This window comes from Rhinolophus ferrumequinum, chromosome 2, assembly GCF_004115265.2.
Source record: "Rhinolophus ferrumequinum isolate MPI-CBG mRhiFer1 chromosome 2, mRhiFer1_v1.p, whole genome shotgun sequence".
In the NCBI taxonomy this organism is placed as follows: Eukaryota; Metazoa; Chordata; class Mammalia; order Chiroptera; family Rhinolophidae; genus Rhinolophus; species Rhinolophus ferrumequinum.
The window spans coordinates 36,978,800-37,003,662 of NC_046285.1; the positions used below are offsets into that span (position 1 = coordinate 36,978,800).

At 37.3% G+C, this 24,863-nt stretch overlaps 1 pseudogene; it reads right to left on the minus strand.

Moving 5' to 3' along the window:
• Nucleotides 1-4,160: 4,160 nt before the first annotated feature.
• LOC117032579 (ferritin light chain-like) lies at nt 4,161-24,854 on the minus strand (annotated as a pseudogene).
• Nucleotides 24,855-24,863: the final 9 nt, after the last annotated feature.

Sequence of the window (24,863 nt, forward strand, 5' to 3'; positions counted from 1 at the left end):
TGCTTGATTTTTCACGGGCGATCTTCAATTCAGGTCAATGAGTGAGAGGTATTATACTCCCACCCTCACCCCGACCTCTTTCAGATCGGCGACTGACAAATGTGGGAGCTACAGGCAATCACAGATATCACAGATACAGAGTGTACTTGGAAAGGAAGCAGGATAAACCCACGGAGAACACTTAATATCTCACGTGCTTTAGAGCTCCCGGAACGCTGGCCAGGTCAGTAGTTGTCTTCTCTCTCCATTTTGTCCTCAGTGTTTTTATCTTTTATTCACAAGACAGTCAGGGCACTGGGAAGTATGAGCTAAACATGATTGCAGTCTCTCATCTCCTACCTTCTAGAACAGCTTTGGGTTTGATCACCATGACTACCCCCAGTGACTGAAATTCAAGGGCCAGTGAGTTGCCAAACCTAGAGAAGGAAATTCTGTGCAACTAACTAGCTTTCATTCACTGGTCAGGAATCGCTTTGGATATTATTATTCTTAAAGCAAACATCTCATTTTCTCTCTAGATTCTGAAAAACTGGTAGAATTTCACAATAAGGAATTCAACTTTGCTGTTTTTTGGATGAGAAAACCGAAGCCCACAATCACACAGCTAGTTAGTGGAAGAGCTAGAATTCAACCTGAGACCTCCTAACATACCCACCATGTGTTCTTCCCACCACTGCAGAAGCCCCCCTCAGAACAACCACACCTCTTGTTGCCTAAACAGTTTCAAAGCATTTAGCTGACGGTGAGAATAGGATTTGTGATTATGACCCATGGGGGAACTTGTTCAGGCTTTGAGATGAGGCCAGATCCCCTTTCCTGTGCTTTTTGGGGTTTCCCTTATTTGCATAAAAATTTCACAATTTAAATATTTTCTGTTAAATATTTGAGCTCTTCAGAAAAATATGGGGGGGTGTGGTACAGTTATGCAAGAAGCATGTAGAATTGCAACACTATCCTTACTTGGGAGATTATATTATACAGAAACTTCTCTCTACTAAAACTATCAGGCAGCTACTAATATTCTTTAATACACAAAATAACTTAAAATCCTTTAATACAAGATGCCAACAGTGGTGTTCTTCCTTCGGTAATTCAGTTTAATAGTACTTTGAATTTTGTACATACAAGTGTATTAAACATGATAGCAAGATAATGGAGGGGAAAGGCAAGCATTTGTATTGTCCTTTTTTAGAAACATGGATTAAGTCTGTATACAAACATTCAATATTCCAGCAGTACATCATCATTTAATTTTCTGATATTATGATTATGTCAAATTGCTTCCATAATGCTTAATTTCCCATATTATGTTTGATATTGGTCTTTAGAGAAATTACAAATTACAGCAGCTACTTGAGTGGCTGATACAAGTAGATGGACATACAGTATATTAGAATGTAATTGCCTTTCCTACAAGCCCTAAGAATAAAGTGTAAAAAAAAAAAAAAGCTGCAGTGAAGCACGGATAGAAACCTGTATCTCATATCAAATCTTTTCTCTTGGATCTTACGTACCAGTGGGTGAATATGATAATAAACAGTATCATGTGAGGTCAGAGATAAATGATATCAAGAAAAATCCAGCAGGGTCTGAAGGGATAGAATTGATAGGGGGTGCTTTTTAGATAGATTGGTCAGAAAAAGATTCTCATAAGGCAACATTGGCAGAGATTTTAATAAAGGGACCAGAGAGCTCTATTGCTATCTGGTAGAAGAGCATGTCCAGCTTAATAGATAATAAATAATTAACACTTTAAAAACTATGAAGAAAAAGCTTCCTAACTTGCAAATTTATTAATCAGAGTTCTTTGTTGCAAGTGACAGAAAAGGAATTTAGTAAAAGCATCTTGGATAGTTCACAGATGCTCAGAGGATTGGAAAACTCGGTGCAGATGTATACAACCAGGGAAAGGGGGTCAGATGAAAAACACACAGCCACTATTACCAGAACCCAAACCCCCAGCAGCTGGACTCCTGTCTGTAGTAAGCAGGGAAATGGAGGTTGCAGCAACTGGTTTAGCCACGAGAGAACATTCTCTGGTCTCCCCTTTGTATCATCTTCTCCCTGGTAGAGATCCATACCACCATGTTTGATTTGTAGAGCTAGGTCATATGCCCAGGCACCCACTGCAAAGAATGCTGGATGGTGAGTGCTTGGTATTTTCAGCTTTTATAGTTGGAGAATTCCACAAACACAGGGAGGGCTTTATCTGCTGGGTGGTCATAAGGAATTACAAATTCTACTACAGCAGGGGTCTCCTACAACTCAAACATTCTTTAACAGTAATTTCTTTTTATTATATTGTTCCTAGCCTCAAAATAGGTAATACTACTTTCGTATTTATAAAGAGAACCTGTTTATTTAAAATATTAAATATCCAGAGTAGCCACTATGTTTGCATAAAGTTCAATACTCAGAAGATTTAATAAGGAGGGTCTTGATGAGATAGAATCAGAATCTTCTCATTTCAGCTAAAGGGATTTAGATTATATATAAGGATAGGTATGGTAGGTATAGTTTACTTTGAAATGGATTATTGGGTTGTTGGATAAATATGACAAGATACATTGAAATAAATGCAATTTGCGTAGGTATGTAGGTTGGGTATATGTATTGATTTCACTACCCTGTGAGAACATATACAATAATATTAACATCAATATCTAGATCTCAATTGCACCAATACCCAGAACATTTTGTGGGACCTAAGTCTACTCCCAAATATTAAGTCTCCCTTGGTAATGTCAGATGGATCCAGCATGGTGACATCATCTGTCCTTTTGAATAAGGCTTCTCATGCGCTCATGCCGATTCCTGACACGTCAAATTGTCCCTCCAGTCTTTGACATTGGAGACTTCTAGGTACAAATACTTTCTTCTGTTTCTCTCCTTTAATTCTCAATTGGGCCTCAAAGCAGTACCGAATAAGCTCAGATTCTCATAACATCTTTTATGTATATAACTGTGAGTTTCTACCCTAACCTCTTCTTTTACAGAGGTTTAAAGCTAGGTGATCAGTTCAAATAAAGGAAAAGCATGTCTGTCTCTTTTACGGAGTTTATCAAAACTTTCCCAACAGATCTTTGTCTTAGTAGTAATATCATCACCATAAACAACAATGAAATGCCCCCTTTCTCCTTCAGTCAAAAATTTAAAACCCCTCTCTCACATCTACAGACACAAAGAGACATCCGCAGGTGACACCACACAGAAAGCAGTCCGATTTATGTTCAGTTAAGACACTCTGATAAGGGACTCTGCGATGACTAGCTGTACAAATTGGGTGTGTTTGGCTCATACAATTATTAAGTTGTCTTTTACTTTAGCTAATGCAGAAGTTTGGGTGTCCAAACTACCCAAGGTCCCTGTTCTAGTAGTGTTTTACAAGTTCAAATTGGGAAGGAATGGGCTCTTGATTTAGTTAGTTAAATAAAATTGTTAAAATGTGGCGTTAACAACAGGAATGTAGCAGTCTGGCTCAGAACTGATGTACCAGTCAGTTCAGATCAGAAACAGATCAATAAAGCAGGAGAGGCTGTTGTGTCCTAACTGAGCAGCTTTGCTGAGCTGTTTTTGAGCAATTAGTAGCATGGGGGAAAAATGGAATGACAAATTCACAACCATGCATAGTCAAACACCTTGCATTTATATGTGCAAATTCTTCAAAGAGATCAAATTACATTTAAAAACACTTAAATTTTTCTTCATAATAATTTATGGAAAAGAAAGGGATGAGTATCCGTACCATTATTTTATGGGTGAGGGGATTGAGTTGCTGAGAGAGGGTGAGAAAGGAAAAGGTGACTAGACTAAACTAGACTAGTAGTCTCTGGCCTAAAATTCTTCTTGTAGTCTGTATGATAATGCAATTTAAAACATGGACTCTCATTATACATATTCCTATTATTTATATATTAGTATTTTGATTACATCTTATATATGCACGTTCATCTTATTTTTTGCTGCCTAAAGATTTATTGTTCCAATTTTGTCCATGGCATAGGAGAGGGTTCCAGGTGATTTGAAGGCTTCCTCGTGGTTGCAGGGAGAGGCTCAGGCAGAAGCCCAACACCAGGGGGATCCAGAGGGGCCCCTCAAAAACCTGTGGGCTCCAAAAGCTCCTAGTCATGCTTTAGGGTGAGCTTTTCGCCAAGCCTGGCCTAGGCGCTGGCCAGCCTGCGGAGGTTAGTCAGGTGGTTGCCCATCTTCTTGACAAGTTTCACCTCCACATTTAGGAAGTGGTTCTCCAGGAAGTCACAGAGATGGGATCTGTGTCGGCAGAACCCAGGGCATGCAGATCCAAAAGGTCCTGGTTCAGATTCTTCTCCATGACCATGGTGGCTTCCATGGCGTCCAGAGTTTTACCCCAGTCATCTTGGGAAGGCTTCTGCAGGTCCTAGAAGAGGGCATGGCCACCACGCTGGTTTTGTATCTTCAAGAGATACTCAGTGTCCTTGTGCTTCTCCTTGGCCAACTCATGGAAGAAGTGGCGCAGGCCTTCTATAGCCACATCATCGCAGTTGAAATAGAAGCCTTGAGAGAGGTAGGTGTAGGAGGCCTGCAGATGCAGGTTGACCAGGCAGCTGACCTCCACCTTGGTGGCATAATTCTGACGAACTTGGGAGTAAATGGTTGCTCGGCAATAAGGAGTTAAGCTTAAAAAACGGTGTTGGCTGGTCTCGGAGGCTGAAGATGGCTGAGTTGGTTCTGAAGGTTGAGACTAGAAGGGAGGTTGGAGGCTAGTTGGAGGCTAGAAGAAGGGACGTCCATGGGTCTGTTCCGTTCAAACTGTTGAAGCAAGAGACAGATCCGGGGGACCGCCAAGGTGACTCTGCACTTTCCATCTTGATTTCATATTTAAGTCCTTTGAAAACTGCTTTTTCTTATCTAAATTCCTTACGCAGATGAATTCACTATTTTGTCCAGCATGAAGGCATTTTTGGGGTTTATAAGAGCATGGATTCATATAAGAGGTATGATAAAAAGTTTCATGAATATTTAAATAAAAAAATTATTACAGTAAAAGACACATTCCCATTAATTCCCCTCAAGTACTCCCCCGCGCTTCAAATACACTTATCCCATCATTCTTGCCACTTTCTGAAGCAGTTCTGGAAGTCCTCTTTTGTGAGTGTCTTTAGTTGCATTGTCGTGGCTGCCTCGATGTCCTGAATAGATTCAAAATGTTTTCCTTTCATGGTCATTTTGACTTTGGGGAAGAGCCAGAAGTTGCACGGTGCCAGATCTAGTGAATAAGGTGGATGAGGACACACCGTAATGTTTTTATTTGACAGAAATTGTCGTACCAGAAGTGATGTGTGACACAGAGCGTTGTCATGATGGAGGATAAAGACTTCCAGAATTGCTTCAGAAAGTGGCAAGAATGATGGTATGGGTAAGTGTTTGAAGTGAGGGGATATTTTTGAGGGGGATTAATGGCAATGTGTCTTTTACTGTGCTCATTTTTTAAAACAATTTAAACATTCACCATATTTTTTGATCACACCTGATTTTGTGGGGTAAAGGGGTGATGGGTCAAAAATATTGCAAAGTCTTGTGAAACATAGTCTTGAGGCACAAATATTCAGGTGTTGAGAGGAGGAAATAGAGATGACAAAGATAAAGAGCCTGAACTGAAAGAAGAGAATCAGGATATGCGAGTAATGGAAACCTAGGCATTGTGGGGGTTTATAAGAGCATGGATCATATACGAGGTATGATAAAAAATTTTCATGAATATTTAAAGAAAAAAATTATTACAGTAAAAGACAACATTCTCATTAATCCCCCTCAAATACTCCCCCACGCTTCAATACACGTATTCTCCCCATGAGGATGACAAAGTTTTTTTTTTTAACAGTCATAATAGTAATAATAGCTACCATTTATTTAGCATGTATCATGTGCCAGGCACTATGCTAAGTGGTGTACACACATTGTTATTATTTTTTATTGGTTTCAGGTGTACAAACAATGTAATAGTTAGACATTTATACAGCTCACAAAGTGATGACCCCCCTCCCACCCACGCTACTACTCCGCTGGCATCATATACAGCTGTTACAATCCCATTGACTCTATTCCCTGTGCTGTTCTCACATCCTGTGTAGGGATGACAAAGTTTTAATACTAGGGGGAAACTTTCACCAAAGAGCCCTGTTTATAATTCAGGTCTCCCAGCTTCCATTACTGTCATCTATCCAGTTACTAATTTGGCTACTGGGATTTGAAATAAAGCTATGTTTCTTTAACCTCTAAACTTAGCTCCTTAGGTAGAAAAAAATGATAGGTCATAACTATTCTGTTTTGACAGATTCTGATTTTCATTTTTAACTATCAGAAAAAATTAAATCATTTCTATAAAACAACAGAACGTTTACAGTCTCTTAAGTCTCCATTAACATCAGTCTTAAGTTTACAGTCTTAAGTCTTCATTAACATCATTTGCGGATGGTCTGATCCAAGAACCTCTTCTAATTCTTTCTTTTTTTTTCATTTGCCTTATCTCTTGCTCTTAGATCCTGGGAAACAGAATCAATGAAAAACCAAGCAAGAGGACTGAAAAACAAACTAGACAAAAAAAACCCTACTTTGGTATTTGGAAAACATGAGGTGATAATATCTTGGTTACTGCCTGTTATGTTCTAACTATGTCATTAGTACTCTGAAATCACAAACTCTAATTGATGCACAACAGATGGGAGACTGGAGAGCAAAATCACAAAATCTGGAAAATCTGAGGGTAATGTCATCATGAATCTTCACTGTAAATTTCACTGTTGTAGTGAAAGTAATTTCTTCTTTCAATAGTAGGGAAGATACTTTCCATGTTGAGGCCTCACTGAAAGATGAAAAGACTATTGGTTAATTGCTTTATAACCTTATTATTACTTTAGTTGATAACAAAGTCACCTTGATTTTGTTCCTAGATCCAAATATAAATCAAAATGTGTCTGGATTTGTCTTTAATCACGTAGATATAACTGACAACAGTGGGAAATTAATTAAAAGAAGAGAGAACTGTATCCCTGCATAGTTTTTTGCATCAGACTTATTGTATGAAGGTAGGGAATTAATTAAATGTCTCCTTCAACAACATTTGTAATATAATTTATTCTAGAAAGGAGACCCTTCAAAAAGTGAGACAATGGAAAAATAAAGCTATCTTTATATCATTAATAGAACATTACATCACATATGGAAAATACCTATTTTATTTGTTAGTCATTGTCTTTAATTGTGCACAAAGCAAGTGTATGCCTAGATAGTATGTGCAGTTTGAAAATATATATTTACTATTGTAACTGAATGCATATTTAAAGTGGATTTGTCTGCACTTTTGTCTATGATTGCAAAGCAAAGCAAGCAAAGCAAAGCAACAGACTTGGTGTGAAACTAACCTGCAGTCTAATTTCACAAGAGCTAGAAAAGAATTTGTGGTAGGCAAACCCACTGCACATATTGATAACATAATGATAATATATATTAAAATTATCATTTTGTGATTTTTTTCTAAGTACAATATTTGTTTAATTTCTAACTAATTCTACAAAGGTATATTTCCATATTGTCCCACGACACATGGACTAAAGAGGGTGGGATATTAATCTTTTCTAATATTTGTGACTCAAACTGGTTTTGCAAAAACAATACTTGGCATATAAGGAGCACTCATTAAATATTATTCAACAATTGGCTGTAAAATTACTTAATCTTTCTATGTTCTCCTTTCCAGTGATTAAGCTTTAGTATCCTCTAATATATTTATTTTTACTATTATTGTAGAGCTGACTGTGAAACCTGGAATAAAGAGATATGTAGAAAAAAAGCAATGGGACTTTTGGGGGTGTAAATTTGTGTAGTATATAATTCTATTTAAGCTTATTCATTGAGGTTTGGGAAAGACCATTTATAAAAGAGCAGGCTACGAAAAACTTTAAGCTTGGGAGTTTACACAGCTTAGGAGAGCAATGGCATTTGTGGTGTTATTTAACGCATTAGAACATTGGTTTTTTGACTTGCTTTGCTGTTGTTCATCTGAAATTTGGATGAAAGCTTGCTGCTCTGGTTGATTTGGGCTAAGCGGCTTGAGAATATGTTTTCTTGGCACCGACTTCTTCTGTGACAGCATAGAGGGGCTCTGAAGTGCAATGTGTGAAAACAATCGCACTGGAAATAAGCTAAGTGGGCTACACTGAACACAAATATTTGTTGACTGACTGACTGACTGGATGTATGAGTACATGCATAGACTCATCCCTTTGATGAGATAATGAAGATAAAGATTATGTTGATGATGATGATGACAGTTGTAATAAACACTTACTGAATGCTTTCTATGCACTAGATATTGATCTAAGTGTTCTTATTTATTTAATGCTCATAATTAACCAATAGGAAGATATTATCATCCTCCATTTTACTGATGAAGAAACTGAATACAGAGAGGTTAAGAAACTTGCCCAAGATCACCGAGCTAATAAGTGATCATATTCATGAATAAATCTTATTGATTAATATTAATATAATGAATAAGGTTAATGTGGTAAATAAGTAATTATCTCTTTTGTATCTATATACCTATATCTGCATCTATTATTTTTACCCTGTGCCTAATAATATGTGAAGCATGTAGGAGATATTAAATAAGGAATAAAACATAGTTCTTCCTTTGAAGCACATATAATTTTGTTAGAAAGACCTACTTACACATAATACAACCCAATTCAATTTTTAAATGATTTATTTAATATAGAAAAAAAGGTAGTGAGAAGTCAGAGATTACTTGGTGAGTATCCTCGAATAGTTATTAGAAGGCTTTGTTTAGAAGACTGGACATAAAATAAAAAAGTGTAAGATAGGTAATATCAATAAAGTAATTTTCTAGGTTGGTAGGAAAATGGGAAGACATGAATTATAAATACATACATGCAGGTGCCAATGTAGAGTGAATATGAAATTAGGTTTTGGGTTGGGCAACAGAAAAGCTGAATTGAAATGATGATAGAGTTTTTGGAGGGTGTCTTAGTCAGCTCAGGCTGCTGTAACAAAAGACCAGAGTTCAGGTGCCGTAAATGATAGACATTTATTTCTCACAGTTATGGAGGCTGGGAAGTCCAAGATCAATGTGCTGGCTGCTCCCATGTTAGATGAAAGCCTGCTTCCTGGCATGCGGATGCCTGTCTTCTCGTTGTCTTCTCACATGGCAGAGAGCAGGGAGAGAAGCAAGTTCTCTCTAAGGGCACTAACTCCATCATGAAGCCTCCATCCTTATGACCTAATTGTCTCCCATAGACCCCCATCTCCAAAACCATCACATTGGGGAATACGGTGTCAATATATGAATTTTGGGGGGTACGCTAACATGCAGTGCATAACAGAGGGCCTTGAATAGAGAGTATATAACTGTGTTCTATTTTGAAATTGTGAATGTTTTTGAGAAAACAAAGAAGAAAGTGGGAAGTAGTGTGATGACAGGAGTGCTATAACAGGGTTAATGTACTATTGGATACAATACAAATTAGTACAGAGACTGAGTAGACCTTGAACTAAAGAAATGTGTTAAAGGTGTTGCAGTAACTCAGGAATGGGTTAATGAACAACCAAATTGGAGTCATGGCAATGGGAATAAAAATGAGGAGAGAGAATGAGAGAGAGAATTAGTAATATATATTTTTAAATGATTGGTATCTTTTTTTCTTTCTTTTTTCTTTTTTTAATTGGGGAAGCGTAACAGGACTTTATTGGGGAACAGTGTGTACCTCCAGGACTTTTTTTCCAAGTCAAGTTGTTGTCCTTTCAGTCTTAGTTGTGGAGGGCGCAGCTCAGCTCCAGGTCCAGTTGCCGTTGCTAGTTGCAGGGGAACAGCCCACCATCCCTTGCGGGAGTCAAACCGGCAACCTTGTGGTTGAGAGCCCTCTGGCCCATGTGGGAATCGAACCGGCAGCCTTCAGAGTTAGGAGCATGGATCTCCAACTGCCTGAGCCACCGGGGCGGCCCAGGAATATTTTTGATGGCTGAATTCAGTCACTTGCATTTGGCCATAGGTTAGAAAGTTCACAGTGAGTTTCTGCTGAATATTTTCTGAGGTGCAAAAACAACTTTGTAATGTGGTAGTAAAATAGTGTCTGCTGGTCCCAGATTGTTCAGTTTGTTGCACCTGTAAATCACTATATAAATATCTTGCAACAGGAAACTGGTGTCAGGCAAAAATTGTATAAAACTGAAAGAGGAGATATGGTACTCTCAAAAAATAAATATAAACAACTTAATTAAGAGAATTTGGCATAAATATACTCGTATTAATTGAAAATCAAACAACTCACCTGCATGGATCATCTATGCCATGTCTAATTATGCTACCATGGATAAATACTTGCTTTAAGAAACCAACCATAATGTTTTGCATGTGTCAGAGATGCAGTGCTCCTCAATTTTATGAATTTAATACATGAAGTCATTTTAAACATTAGCAGCAAATTGTTGTAATTAGAAAACTAAATTCCCATAAATTTTCACCAGAAAAAAATGGTTACTGGTGATTTTGAGATGTTATAACCATTTCATTTTACCTGATATGAATATCAGGACAGCAGGAGAGGACAAACTTTTCCAGGGGAACTATCTTGCTACCCTGAAATTCAGCAAATGCCATAAATGCGTAGGTGTCAAAGTGTGTGCTACATATTTTTCACTGTAGTATTTAACTAATGCCTTTACTGCCATCAGTAGCAGCATACTTTTCAGTTCTTTGGATTGGAATCCAAAGCAATATAATTGCTGAATAGTTTATACTGAAAATTAAGGGATGACATTTTTCCTGTGCGATGAATTACTAGGAAAAATGGTAGTGATGTGCATACAATCTGTGGACCTGTGAATTTACTCAGCATTATATAATTTCTGTCACCATGAATGACTTCCTTTCGTGAATAGCCCTGGAGGATCCCCAAAACTGGCTCACGGCATGGGGCTGATGAGGAATAAAAACAGAGAGTGAGAATTTTCTGTGAGGTATCTTATAGAAGGGCTGAAAGGTCAAGAGGTAAAGAGCTAGTTTTTGTGCCACAGTGTGAACTTCCCTCTAAATTCTGGCATTCTGAAGAGTTGTAATAGAGTCGCTTCTCTTCTCCCATTCACCTGCTTGCTTCATCATCCCCACATTTTCAGGGTTGGAGGATGAAGCCGCCAAGGATGCTTTTTCACTCTCAGGTTCTCACCAAGCCCTATAGGAAGACAGTTGAGAGAAGACAAAAACTGAAGCCCACTTAAAGCTGGGTTGGGAAGGACACCAAAACTGACTTTGCTGTCTTCTCACCTCTCATTTGTTGCTTTTCTATGATCCCCTTGTTTGTCTCCTTCCCAGTTTTTGTGGACTGAGTTATGTCTCTACCAGATTCATAGGTTGAAGTCCTAACCCCCAATATCTCAAAATGTCACCGTATTTGGTGATAGGGTCTTTAAAACGGTGACTAAGTTAAAATGAGGCCATTAGGGTGGGCCCCAATACAATCTCACTGGTGTCATTATAAGGAAAGGAAGTTTGGATACACAAAAAGAAACACCAGAGGTACTTATGCACAGAGAGGTGACCATGTAAAGAGGAAACAAGAGGTGACCATCTATAAGCCAGAGAGAGCCCTCAGAGGAAACCAACCCTGTTGGCACTTGGATCTTGTACTTCTAGCCTCCAGAACTCTGAGAAAATACATTTCTGTTGTGTAAGCCAGCCAGGATGTGGTATTTTGTGTTGGTGGCCCTAGCAAACTGATATACCAGTGTTCTCATGAAACTCATGGTCCTTCTATGATTGCCTCATTTCTGCCACCATTTTCCTTCCACCTACTCATGGGAATTTTTCTTGATATAAAGAGTTACTGCATTAAGCTAATTTACAGTAAAATAATCACTTCATAGAATTATATCATGACCAAATTGCCCAACAGCATATATTTTGTAAGTGTCAGAGCTGGGATGGAAACCTGGATATTTTGAATCTTCGCCCTAAGTATTTTTCGCTGCACACTCTTCCTCTTATGATAAACCATTAGAGAACTGTGACTATGAACCAGATTGTTTGGGCTTTTAATGATATTACTTTTACTAAACTGTGCTTTGGTGTTTGCCATTAGACTGCATCAAACAACTCATTGAAACTCACTGTTGTATTTGTTGTAGTAGCATCACATAAGGTTGTCATTCTCAGCATCCCACGGTGTCTCTTTGAGGACAATCAAATGATTTTGAAGGAACTGATGGATTGCACTTTTGTGTCTCTGGCCTTTTTTCTGGCTTCGTTCCCCCCCAAAAAATATTCTCTTCTCTTAAACTTATATGTAATTTATTTCTTTATGTATACACATTTAAAGTAACTTCTAGTTTATTAATTTAGGAGTATTCATCATTTTCACCTATTTTTAAAAATTATTAAAAATATTTTTCAGTTACAATTGGCATACAATATTATATTTGTTTCAGGTATACAACACAATGATTAGATATTTATATAACTTACAAAGTGCTCACCCTGATACACCCAGTACTCATCTGACACCATGCATAGTTAATACAATATTATTGACTATATTCCTATGTTATACTTTACATTCTCATGGATATTTTGTAACTACTAATTGTGCTGCTTAGTCCCTTCCCATTTTTAACCAGCTTCCCAACCTGTCTCCCATCTGGCAACCATCAAAATGTTATCTATATCTATGCGTTTGTTTCTGTTGTTTGTTCATTTATTTTGTTCTTTAGATTCCACATATAAGTGAGATTATATGGTACTTGTCTTTCTCTGTCTGACTTACTCCACTCAGCACAATACTCTCTAGTCCTTGCATGTTGTTGCAGATGGTAAAATTTCATTCTTTTTTATGGTTGTTGACTCACATTTTAAGAAGAGGTTTAATTCGAGCTATTTACATGCATCTCTGCCATCAATATCTTTATAATCAATAGGCAGTTTTCCAGAGAATGTCCATGGATTGTGAGTATGAATTATAACTGTAAATCCAGTTTTTATCATAGCACCATATCATTCTCAAGCCACACATTGATGTAGCAACATTCAGGGAAGGACACCACATCTTCTCAGGATCAACATAATAGAGTTGCTTAATTTACACCCACATGAAACATACATGCAGATTGGTGGGGGTAGTGGAACTGAAATATGCAATAATAGTATCTGAGACCAGCATACAAAATTTCACTAAGTATAAGCATCCCAAGCTTACACAGCTTAATATCACTAGTTTGCTCTGATGGCAAGGATATATGCTGTTCCTCCACTCTCCTCATGCTTCAAGGTTGGGTCTCTGTCCAGAGGCTCTGGAATGTTCTTTGGAAAACAGTTGTATCAGATCCAATCCATAGTCATGGCCTAGCAAACCCTTGGAAAAGCAAAATCATCTGTCCCCACACGTCAAATAATGAATCAACAGCGACACCCAGCTATGTGGCCTGATGGCCCTACTCCAAGAAATATGTGTTGATGTAGTGAGTCTGTTAATAGGAAAGTTTAGTTTAGATTCATTGGGTACTTTTAAATTGAATTGATTTGTTGTTGTTGTGTAATTCTATAGTAAATATAACTAATTTGGAAAAGGCTACCTCTGATCAATTTCCACATTATTCTGTCAAAGCGGTAGAGTATAATGGAGTTCACTTTAGGTCTTAGGCTGCTGGAGATATGGTCATGCCATTTTCACTTCTGTCTAAATTTTTTGAGATATGCATTTAATAATTCCATGTATGATGTCATTGGAAAATTCAACTTATGCTACAAAATCATCATTAGGAATGTTCTCTTGGTGTACATTCATAATCTCCAAAACTAACCACTTGCTAAATTTTTTTTTTCAGTTTTATTTTTTCTAGTTATACATGTACAAAGTTTAAAGAGGCAAATAGTTCTTACAAGATTTGTTATGAAAACCAGAAGTCTACTTTTCCTTACTCTCACTTTTAGATTATTTTGGGATCCCCCCTTTTTTTTTTAAAGAATTCTTATTGGGGAATGTTGGGGAACAGTGTGTTTGTTTCTCCAGGGCCCATCAGCTCCAAGTCGTTGCCCCTCAATCTAGTTGTGGAGGGTGCAGCTCCACTCCAAGTCCAGTTGCTGTTTTCAGTCTTAGTTACAGGGGGTGCAGCCCACCATCCCATGTGGGAATTGAACCAGCAACCCTGTTGTCCAGAGCTTGTGCTCCAATCAACTGAGGCATCTGGCCGCCCCTGGGTTACATTTTTGTGTCTCTAAATAACATACTTCATTGCCACTCCGTGGTTTGTCAGTTTCAAGCCTGACCTATTGACTTCCAACTATGGAACCTGCAGCTTAACTCGATCACCACTTCCCCTCTCTACTGCACACTGCCACTTCTCAGCCTACACCCTCTTGATAGAACTAAATACAATTGATAGTTGAACCATGTAGTGAATCTTGATAATTTTGCTTTCCTTGCACCACTTTATGTTTTCCCTGGAGATCATAATTGTCTGAATAGCCTCAAGATGTTGAGATATATTAGGTGTTCTATCAGTTTTATCTTCCTGAATAAATCTCTTCCTGAAGAGCTTTCTGCTCTATCCCAATCAGGATTGTTTTCCTTCTTTGCTGAGGCACAGCTGTTAGTATAGAAACTTCCTTTACCATCATCTGGGAATTTTTTTTCCCCTCTCTAGTGAGTATCCATTATTTCCTTAGTTTCTTATCTTCTTTCTTGGCTTACACGTTCATGTTAGTGAAGCTAACCCTCCTGTAGATTTCTGAGCAGGGGGATAAATTTCCAAAATCCAAAGTCCAAAATGGTCTTTACTTTCACACTTAATTTTTTACTCTGGCTGTTATATACCTCCTTCCTTTAGTACTTTAAAGTTATTGCTGTATATCTTTAAGGTTCCAGTTACAGCTCTTGAAGTATGATGATACTGTTTGTATGTGACCTGTTTTTTGCTGTTCTCTTTGTCGCCAGAGATGTGAAATTTTATGATAATATACCTAATGTAGTATACTTTAATCTATTGTCCTGAATTCTTTCAATCTGAAAAAGCATGAAATGTCCTTTAATTATGGGACATTTTCTTGAAAAATCTAAATGATTTTCTCTCTTCATTTTCTATGTTCTTTTTTCTGCAATCTCTATTATTCAGACATTAGACCTCCTGAACTAGTTATTCTCATCATTGTTTTCTAATTTTTCTTCTCTAAATTTTTTTACTCTTTATGAGAATTTTACTCAGTTTTATCTTTCAACACTTCTACTGAGGTTTTCACTTCTGTAATCATATGTTTAATTTCAGAGAGATCCTTTTTTTTGTTCTGCTTTGTTTTTGGAATAGTTCTAACAGCATTGTTTCAGCCTTTATGGATGCAATAAATTATTTTTATCTCTTTGAATATATTAACAATTTTTATGTTTTCTTCTCTTTGTGTAGTCCTTGTTTCCCCCCAAGTTGTTGTCTTTTGCATGAGAGGCTTTACTCAGATGTTGGTAGTTTCTGCTTGCTGCTCCCATTTAAGAGAAATTTTTGTTTGCTTCTCCCATTAAAAACCATTTAAAAGGACGGAGGGTGAAGTTAGGGCTTGTGTACCAAGAATTTTACTCTAAATTCATGTGTCTGGGTCTTTTGGGGTGAACCTCTGATGTTAGTGTCTTCTAGATCTTTCCTTTTAAGTAGTCAGATTCTCCAAAGAAGATCCTTTGAAACTTCTTCATGGATATGGAAGGTCTAGCTACTGCTGGTGTTCTGAGATCTGAGTCAAGAGAGTGGATTGGGATCCAAAACCCAGTAAGCATTTAGTACTCATTCTCTACCCTCATCTCTTTCTGGTATCCCACCAGCCACCCCCTCCCGCCCCCAAATTCAGAGGCTCTGTTTTTTAACTTCTGTAATAAATAAAATTTCAGTTTTTGCTGGGGAAGGAGAGAGGACCTGAAAAACTACTGCTCCAAGCAAGCCTCCTTATTTTAGGGTATTTTCTTTGTCACATTTCAAAAGTGAACTGGTGCCATCAATTCCTGACTTTTTGAGGATTCTGTTGAATAAATAAGATTTATTTTTGGCATTCTCCTCTACTGCTTTAGGATTTTGTTTCTTAGGTAGTTTATGTCATTACCACTAGCCCATCTATTCTAAAATTTTGCTGCTATTACCTCCTGTTCTTCCATCTTCTGCTGTTATGCCTTAAAGTCCCTGTTCCATTATTTTAGAGGGGTTTGAGAAGAAAGGAAATTTGTGTGCTCAATTTTCCACTCTAATACCTAGATGTATCAACATTTATTTTTTATCTATTGCCCTCTTATTGTATTGTATATTTCTGTATGCTACCTTAATTTTTTTTAAAGGGGAAAAAGGATAAACGAAATAGACTACCCTGATTAGAGTTCTACATGTGTCTAAACTTCATCATATAGCAGATAATATTTTGGTTTAGTGCTACAGTAGAAAAATGTGAATTACTATTAATGTAATTCTTTGAAACTCACTTTATTTCCAAGCTCTTGAAGCACACCCCAAGATCTTTAATGCATCCCCAATGGCAACTTTCCTACTTCATCATTCAACCTAGAGCTCACTTTCCTAAAGTATGTGTCTGTGTGCCTAGTGGCATCTCATCATTTTTAGTCAGGCAAATCGACTTTCATCCTGGAAGAAACCCAGGGCGTGGAGTGAAACTATATGCTAGATTTGGCTGTGCCAAAAATGTTTCACTTTGAGATATTATCTGTTCCGAAACAGTAGGAACTCGGTTGTATTAGGAAATGACATGAGTTTAATTGGTTTTTAAAAAGCCCTTTTTAAACGTGTTCTCACTAACAACCAGAGAGGTCTGGTCATTCTCTTTGCATTCCATGCATGGAGGTTTTAAATGAATGACACATGTCATCTGTGCAGTGAGGTGTGTATTGTGCCGAGCCATCTTAGGGTTGGTCAAGTGTTAGGAAACTTCTTAGAGATGTTGTATATTCAAAGGAAAAAAAATTATTTATGAGAAGTTAATCTTAAATCATGGCTGACCCTCTAGTAGTTTGGTTTGATCTGAGACTATGTATACAAAGTAATTTTTAAGCAGAAAAGCACTACATAATTCTTATTCTTACATTTATTATTTTTCTATGCTGAACTTTGAAATATGTTCTATTTTATGTACATCATTTTAAAAGCTGCATTTGGAAAAGGGAATGAAAAGTATTTTATTTAACAGGTTTAGGGTTCAGAATCCCCCAAACTTCTGTTTTTAAGATCCTGTGCTGGTCCAGCCTCCGGTTGGCATCTCTATCGATGTGGGCATGGGTGAGTAGAAGATGCAGGAAACAAGCACACACACGGGCTTTCAGACCTCCCTTCATCAAAAGGTGAGTTTTTGAATGAAATGAAGTTAGCAGGCAAATTTTTATCTACAAGTACCAAACAATAAATCAAGGTGAATGCAAACATCTAAGATTTTGCTAAATTTATCTGGGCAGCAGTAATTGTTGCCACCAGTGAGTGTCCTGAAGGGATGAAATGACTTCAATATCCTATACATGGCAATCAAGAAGTCCTCGCTCTCCCCACCCCATATACCGATTAATGCTGGCAGTGCAAAAACAATATTTTACCTTTATGGAGTCTAGTCTGTGTGATTAATTGAAACATGTTTCAAAACAAAGATGCTTGATCAGAAAATATTTGTTAAATAATTTATGTGATTCTAAAATGGTACTGGAAACAATAAACGGGCAAGCAACTACCCTGACAAAACTTACAGATGAATGAAGAAGATAATACAAAAATAATCTTACTTAGGTGCAAAACTCTGTATGATGTAGCTGTTCAACAAATTTGCTGCATTTTTGATTAAAGATGCTTTTTAAAGTCAGCTTTATTGAGGTGTAATTTGCACAATTAAAATTTATTTAAGTGTACAATTCAATTATTTTTAGCAAATATGTACACTTAGCCACCACAGTCATCACACAGATATTTCTATTGTACCAAAGAGTTCTTCATTTATGATCATTCCAGTCAATCCTCTCCTGTACTTCTGCCATCACTCACTGTTTTCTGTATCTGTTAGTCTGCCTCCCTAAGAATTGTGTATGAATGAGACTGTAGAATTGAAGGCTTTTGTGTCTGGCTTCTCTCACAGAACATAACCACTTTTGAAATTCATCTATGGTCTTGTGGGTATCAGTAGTTTATTTTTATTGCTGAATAGCATTCTCTTGTATGGATATTTATTTATGCATTCACAAGTTATTGGACATTTGAGTTCTTTCCAGTTTTTTTGGCAGTTATGAGTGAACCTATTATGAAATAGTCTTGGTGTGGACATAAGTTTTCATTTCTCTTGGGTAAACTTCTAGAAGTGGAATTGCTGGGTTGTATGATAAGTGTATGCTTAGTGTAACCAAACAACTTCCAAACTGTTTTCTAAAGTGACTAAAAGCAAAAGATATCTATTTTGCTTTCCCAGTGCCAGTATATGAGAGTTCCAGTTGCTCCACACCCTCACCAAAACTTGGTATTTGGCAGTTTTTAATGTAATCAGTCTAGTGAGGGTCCAGTTGTATTTTAAGTTTTAATTTCTATCTCCCAGTTACTAATAATATTAAGCATCTTCACGTGCTTACTAGTTATCTAAATCTTTAGGGAAGTGTCAGTTCAAATATTTTACCCATGATTATTTGACTATTTGCTTATCTTCTAATTATTGTGTGTAAGAGTTCTTTATATACTCTAGATACATGTTTGTATTTTCTCCTAGTTGTGGCTTGTCTTATTATCAGTGTGTTTTGAAGAGTAAAATATTTTAATTTTGATAAAGTTCAATTTATCAATTTTCTAAAAGAGTTTGAGCTATTTGTTTCCTATTTAAGAAATGTTTATGTAATGAAAGGTCACTACCAAGTTTTTTTTTTTTCCTAGAGGTTTTATAGTTTTAGATTTTATGTTTAGGTCATGACCCATTTTGAGTTAATTTTTGCATATGGTACAAAATTTTTAGCTTCATATTTTTTTTTGCATGTAATATTCTAATTCAGTGGGAAGAGGATAGTCTTTTAAACTAATGACCTAGTTCATATGTGTTCAGGAGGATAAGGATGATGAGTTCTGGTGGTAAGGCATCCACCTGTGGAAGAACAAATAGTGCAGCATAAAGCAGTGTGTCAGAGCACTGTACTAGAGTCATACTCATGGGTATAAGTCTGGATGTATGTCACACAAACACACACATATGTAAATACATAAATTATATTTTCTTTAATGTTTCCATCTATTTGATCCTTGATTAGAAAATGGCTTAACTCTATGCGGATATAATGTAACCCAACTGTACCTCAATTTCTCCATCAATAATGTGGGGATCGAAATAGTATCTGCCTCATAGAGCTCTTAAAGGAATTAAACAAGTAATGCACATAAAGCACTCAAATATTAGACATTATTACGAGCACCTTTTCCTTCCCAGTGAATGCCCTAAGCAGCGAGCTCACATATACAGGAACAAGTCTTTACAGTATCATTCATATTATGTTCTTGCCTCATCTCTTCCTTCTGAGTAACAAGAGTGTCAGCACAAATATCTAGTTACTTTCCTGTAATTAACAATTCTGGAAGAGGTTCTTCTATCGCAGTCATTTACAAAGGCATCAAAAATGATTAATTTAGAACAAGTGAACTCACATCATGAAATTAATTATATAGATATTACTAGCAGTTCATTGAAGCATAAACACAGTTCAAATGATCCAGAAAAATGTATACCCTCTCATATTTATTACTGACTATTTTTCCAGAGGCTTTGAAAAAATACTGTGCAAGTCCTGCTAAGGATATTGTCCTGATATTTATCCATGTCTGTTATTTCACTGTCCTTGTTGCGGCTGTCCATTGATCCACTTCTGTATTCCATGCTGGGCCAGTACCTGCTGATCTAATCTGCTTCATGTCTGGCTTGTCGCTCCCTTGATTTAAGACTGATATACTAATTACAAGGATTTCTAAGACCCCATCTGTATTTCTGAGTCTAACAATTCTCTTCTCATTTGTTATTACAGATATTTAAGCCACTGCCTCATTTTTGCCAGTGTGTTGGCCGTAGCCATCTATTACAAAATGTCTCTTTTGCGTATTGTTCTGAAATGAGGGGCGTTACAGAACCTCCTGAACAGGACTAGCCACATAATTTGCTGGAAAAATATAAAATGAAATTGGGTGGTTCTTTATTCAATTATCAAATAGTGACAGCAGGGAGAGGGATGGTAGATGAGGGTAAACGGGGCCAATTATATGGTGATGAAAGAACTGACTCTGGATGGTGAACACACAATGTGATGTATAGATGATGATTACAGAATTGTACACCTGAAACCTATGTAATTTTACTAATCATTGTCACCCCGATAAAATTTTTTTTTAAAGATTTTTTATTGGGGAAGGGGAACAGGACTTTATTAGGGAACAGTGTGTACTTCCAGGACTTTTTTCTTTTCCAAGTCAAGTTGTTGTCCTTTCAATCTTAGTTGTGGAGGGTGCTGTTCAGCTTCAAGTTGTTGTCCTTTTAGTCTTAGTTGTGGAGGGCACAGCTCAGCTCCAGGTCCAGTTGCTGTTGCTAGTTGCAGGGGACCGAGCCCACCATCCCTGCGGGATTCGAAGAGTTGAACTAGCAACCTTGTGGTTGAGAGCCCACTGGCCCGTGTGGGAATTGAACCGGCAGCCTTCGGAGTTAAGAGCACGGAGCTCCAACCGTTTGAGCCACTGGGCCGGCCCCACCCCGATAAATCTTAATTAAAAAGAAAAAAGATAGTGACAGCAGAGCATTAAACCAAGAGAAGCCTTTTAAGCATGGGTCCTGTGCAAACCCACAAGTTGCACACCATAAACTTGGCCTTAATACTGGATTTTGATGGGAAGTAAAGAGCACCCACCTGGGTATTCTTGAAAACATCTCACCTATTGCTTAGAAAATTCAACTCAATCCTTACTTTTTCTATATTTTTTTCATGTTCCATTTTCTACCATATTTCCAACCCACTGGTAGCACTGTAGTTAAATATCTGCTTACTGTTTTAATGGTTTTTGTGCTTTAATCATTTTATACACATTGTATGTTTTCTGATTATAAGAAGAGACAACATAAGCCCCGTGATGCTGATGATAAATATGTATTGAACATCAAACTATGTATAGTCTTGTGCTTTACAGTCTACAGAGAAAGCTAAAGGGATACAGTCCTCCTGCTGCTCTCATTACAGTTGTGTACCAGAGTCTACCTGCTACTGGACCTGAATACTTATTTTGTCTGTACCGTTCCCCCAATTTCCTCATCAGTCAAAATAGAGATAATAAGCTAGGGCTGTTGTTGTCACAGTGAAAATAAAATATACTTAAGACATTTGGAACAGTGCTCGACATATAATAAGTGATCAAAAAATATTAGCTATTTCCCTCAGTTTCCATACCTGGACCAGGAGAAACACATAATATTCCTATCCTTGGATTTCATGCCCAGCATTTGGATCAATATAGGATTTTTGTGCCTGTATAAGCTGACTTTTGTGCTTGTCAAACATAAAGCAATAAATATCAACCCTGACTATATTTCAAGATTAAAATCTTTAAAATATATGTCCACTGGTTTAGAATCTCTTGGCAGAGGGCCAGGTTGTAAATGTGTGTGTATGTGTGTATTGTAGATGGCACAAAGAAACTGAGCCTGTGATCTTCCTCCCTCCTCCTTTCCCTCTTCTTCCCTCCCTCCCTCACTCTCTCTTTCCTTTCTTCTTTCTTTCTTTTCTTTTCTTTTCTCTTTCTTTTCTTTCTTTCTTTCTTTCTTTCTTTCTTTTCTTTCTTTTCTTTCTTTCTTTCTTTCTTTCTTTCTCCTTCCTTCCTTCCTTCCTTCCTTCCTTCCTTCCTTCCTCCTTCCCTCCTTCCTTCCTTTCCTTCCTTCCTTCCTTCCTTCCTTCCTTCCTTCCTTCCTTCCTTCCTTCCTTCCTTCCTTCCTTCCTTCCTCCTTCCTTCCTTCTTCTTCCCTTCTCTCTTCCCTCCCTATCTATCTATCTATCTATCTATCTATCTATCTATCTATCTATCCGTCTATCTATCATCTATCATCTATCTAGGTTATGGAAGATAGTGGACACTGTGCTAGGTCTTAGGAATTCATTAGCTTCACAGTATACTGAAGGAGAGAGAGAACAAAAATAGGCCATATTTAGTAAATCTATGGGAACACAAAGGAGAGATACAGAATCTAACCTGGGCTGAAGGGTCTCTGGAAGACCTTTGGGAGGAGGTGACTTCTGAGCTGCGACTTAAAGGTAAAATTTGAATTAACCAGGAGAAAAGGGTGTTCCACATAGGAGGGATACTATACGCAATGTGAACTTATGCTTTTTTAAGTTCCACAGGCAGTTTTGATGTGGAACTAGGGTTAAAGTTTTTAAATTTAGAGTTGCTTATTAATTCTGAAAATCTGGATAAGGAGCAGAGAGACCAGGAGGATGACCTAATGTCCTTTAACTCTGCCGTTGTCTGACCCAGGCCTGCATCCCAATTAGTCAGTCTGTCCTCGTGCCTTTTGCCTTTTGTCTTTGACCATACATGGGGGACTAAACCAACGATGTGGCTTTTTATGTTTTGTGGTTTGATAACTGTCAGAGGATCCTGACAGTATCCTGGGACTATATCGAGACACTGAGTTTGTCTTCCTAAATCTGATTAATAATTTTTTCTTTGAAAGTTACATATTGGCCATTTATCAATTCTTTTATTTTCTTCCTCCTTGCCTGTTTTTCCTCAGTCTGATCTTGTAAGAGAATAATATGAGATAATCAGTTTATGTGAATTGTTTGAATTGTTCTAGGTCACCTTAGTTTATAAATTATAGAGCCTGGATTAGAACCCCAATGTTTTGATTCCAAGATCATATTTTCTATTCTCTTTCAATAAAATTCAGAGACATTATTCATAATATATTTTGTCTCTGGAAAGACTCTCTTAATTCCATTTGTTATCCATCAACAGATAAGAACTCTGTGGGGAAGAGGAGCGTTTTGGGTTATCATGATAGCCAATCTCCAAAGATGGCCCTTCCAGTTCCTCCACTCCTGCACTGTAGCCACGCCTCACAGGAGAGATAGAGTTACAGATATGCCTCAACGTACAATGGGATTATGTCCTGGTAAACATCATAAATTAAAATTATCGTAAATCGAAAATGCATTGAATACACCTAACCTACCAAAACATCACAGCTTAGCCTAGCCTATGGTAAATATGCTCAGAACGCTTACATTCGCCCACAGCTGGGTAATTGTCTTGCATTTCTTCTTGAGTAAATGCCTTCCTCTTTTTCTTCTCACCAGAAGTAGGAGACATAGATGGGTGATTTGCAGACCTGATGGGATGTGAAAACACAAAACACAGTATCCAAAAATTGCTTTCAACGTATTACATTGTAGAGTATCAGTTGTTTACCCTTATGATTTCATGGCAGACTGGGACCTGTGGCTTGCTGCTGCTGTCCATCATCAGAAGAGAGTATTATACTGCATATTTCTAGCCTGGGAAAAGATCAAAATTCAAAGTACAGTTTCTGCTGATTGAATATTGCTTTTGCACCTTTATAAAGTTAAAAAATCATAAGTTGAACGATTGTCAGTCAGGGACTGTCTGTATACCCCCTCTCTTTGAATCTGAGCTTCTCTTGTGATACCTTTGACCAACAAAACGTTCTGGGACTTTTGAGTTCAAGCCTTAAGAGGACTAATAGTTTCCATTTCTTTCCTCTTGAAACACGCGCTCTTGTGATGTTCATTCTGAAAACCCAGCTGTCATGCTATCAGCAGCCTGAAACCTGAGGTGCTTTGGTTTATAACCCAAGAAAAGTCCCTAGTGGACAGGCAGTACCAGTACCAACTGCCAGCCTCAGAGTGACCTTTCTTGGATGTCCCAGTGCAGTGAAACCCCAGACAACTGCAGACCCAGTCAGTATCCTATGGAACAGAAGAACCATCTAGCTGATTCTAGTCAACCTGCAGAAACACGAGAGTTACTAACATGGCTGTTATTATAAGCCATTACCATTTTGAGATGGTTTATTACACAGCAATGCGTAGCTGAAAATGTTACCTCTATAATAAGGCTTATACCTTCTTTCAATATCTTGAATAATGAAAGCACTAAGTGAAAAGTAATGAATCCCATGTGACTTACTGAATAGACTAGCTTATTATATATTAAAGTAACAATGATCTCTGCTACAATAAGAGTATTTCTGAAAATTATTTTTTAATGGCCAGAAGTATTGTTATCCCAAGCAGAGCCAAACTGAAAATGACAGTGGAGTTTAAAAAGCCTCATTAATTTGGGCAGAGTGCATGCTCTAAAAGCAAAGGAACTTGGAACAGCTTGCTGAATATCCTTTTGTGACGTTAAAAAAAACATATTCATTGTTTGACACTTGAGACTTGATTTTGAGCTAAAGTATCTTAAAATATATTTTATGGGGACACAGAAGAGGAGCAGAGTGCTAGGGACCAGGAGACGTCAGGAGGTGTTTCCCGCTGGGGGACTCTGCAGCTAGCATTTGAGTTTAGGGAAATTGAACAGTGGTACTAGTTCAGAAATAATGTTTTCTTTAATTTTGATGTAATATATATATATATATATATATATATATATATATATATATATATATTTTTTAGTTTTGCACTCCTCTTCCACAGAATTTATTTTGCACCTGTTATACCAAAGAGCATTTTAAATACTGACATATAAACTCTCTAACGAGTAAAGCAAAAACAAAAGTATTTGTTTTATGGGAAGCAAGATAACACCATCATTTACTCTTCAAACATTATTGCACT